The sequence below is a fragment of the Etheostoma spectabile genome, unplaced genomic scaffold (assembly GCF_008692095.1).
Source record: "Etheostoma spectabile isolate EspeVRDwgs_2016 unplaced genomic scaffold, UIUC_Espe_1.0 scaffold00019309, whole genome shotgun sequence".
NCBI classification, from domain to species: Eukaryota; Metazoa; Chordata; class Actinopteri; order Perciformes; family Percidae; genus Etheostoma; species Etheostoma spectabile.
In genome coordinates this window covers 14,101-15,898 of record NW_022604808.1, presented here as the reverse complement: position 1 = coordinate 15,898, position 1,798 = coordinate 14,101, and the positions used below count along the sequence as shown (strand labels likewise).

Below are 1,798 nucleotides of genomic sequence, written 5' to 3'. Positions count from 1 at the left end.
ATGTAGCTCAAAGGTAGAGGGTATGCTTTCCATGTATGAGGACCTGGCATCTCCAGCAGGTATTATGGTAGAGTCTTTAAATAAGCTGCAAAAGATATTACCTCCTGTGGTAATCTGACTGGTAGGGTTATAGAACGTAGTGGTAGACTAAGACCTCCTGTGACACAAACTAAGCGGTATGTTCTCTTTTGCATACCTCAGACTATCAGACAGCACAACAAGCACTTTAAATGTACATGTTTTACAGTCTCTATTTTACTGTATTTATGTACTTGTACTGTAATATATTTATTGTATTAGACTCTAGTTTTTATGGGTGTCATCGCGGGAATGAGCAGCGTAGCTTCCATTTTTATAGATGAAACTTGTCATGCCATTAAGTTTACTCTTCAGCAGGTGGAGACATTTCACATCAGACACTTGCAGCAACAGATGATTTGTTAACAGACTGGAAATAGACTTAATAGCATAACAAACAGCAGAGAAGGGTTTTAATCCATCAACCTCTGGGTTATGGGCCCAGCACGCTTCCGCTCTGCTCTCAGGGGCTGGAAAACCTGTGATTGACATTTTGAGGAAGGTGGCAACCAAGGCTCCAACAGCTTATAGTTGTAAAGTTAAACATTTGGTAGGCCTTGCAACTATCTCTTATGTGAGCTTCCTGATTAATCCTACATTGATTATTCACATGTAACACTTGGGATTGGCTGGTGTTTAATGCAAAGAAAGGACTGGAGCATTTATTGTAGGGAATAAGTAGGCTGACACTGAAGTATTGAGACAACAGTGACTGAAAATCTAATTCAATCTACATATCGGTCTTCTTAAAGATCTAAATAGATTTTCTCACCTCAGAGTCATCTGGAGCACGTAACGATTAGCTTCTGTCCCTCTGAACCCTGAGTGACAATCACTCTGCAGTGAATGAGATGCAGTTCCCCCCCCCCACAGTCTAACCAAGACTATACTTTCAGGGATAATTTCTAGAGTTTCTGACTTGAGGAATGTGTGTCTAAAGTGTTTGGTCTCGCTGACCACGATGATGAGTCATGATATTCCTTTCTGGGCATGAAGTTGACAGAGAGTAACGATTCACTTCATATGCTATCTGTCATTGATGATCATTTTTTGCTTCTTTATGGAGCATTGAGGAAGGGAATATGATCAGAGTGATAGTGGCAGATATGTGGAAAACTAACATGTGTTACGGTAATACAACATGTCAAGCTTTCCAATTAACTGAAGTTATAGTCAGTCTTGAAGTATGTTTAATCCATGGTGGACAATGTTACTTGAATGGGTTAACACCTACTTTCTTGACTTTGTAATGTTTTATGTCCAGTGTAAAAATGTAAACTGAGTTAAGCCATAATTCATTTTTATTTCTACCTTTGCTTTTCCTACTTTGACATGTAAAAAAGGTGCATTGTTTGAAAGCCCATCTCTACACATCCATGTTCCACTCCCACAGGTGTTTCCACTTGACTAATCAGACGGTGTGGCCTTTTCAGGCTCACGTTTATTGACATGTATTAAAGGGGGGGAATGGTACACTGAAGTCCCGGTGGATGGGATGGCGTGTTGTAACGAGGTTTGAGTACATACAGCAAATATTTAAAGCCAGGTTACTCGTGGATACGGGGCATTGAAGGTGATGTGGAAATCCAGATTGATTCAGTGATTTTTTGGCCCTATTTGTATTTGGATTTAAATGCTGGTTAACCACTGTAGGGAGGAGACGGACAACTTTTTTTGTCTCGTTCCAGTGATTGGCATGTCTGGGTGATGGCGTTGGATA

The 1,798-nt window shown here is 40.3% G+C and overlaps 1 non-coding gene across 1 annotated transcript; it reads left to right on the top strand.

Annotated features, from left to right (window-relative positions):
- Window positions 1-958: 958 nt before the first annotated feature.
- LOC116684571 (small nucleolar RNA U3) lies at window positions 959-1,174 on the top strand. The gene has a single exon (XR_004330787.1). It is a non-coding gene; the product is annotated as a small nucleolar RNA U3 (small nucleolar RNA).
- Window positions 1,175-1,798: the final 624 nt, after the last annotated feature.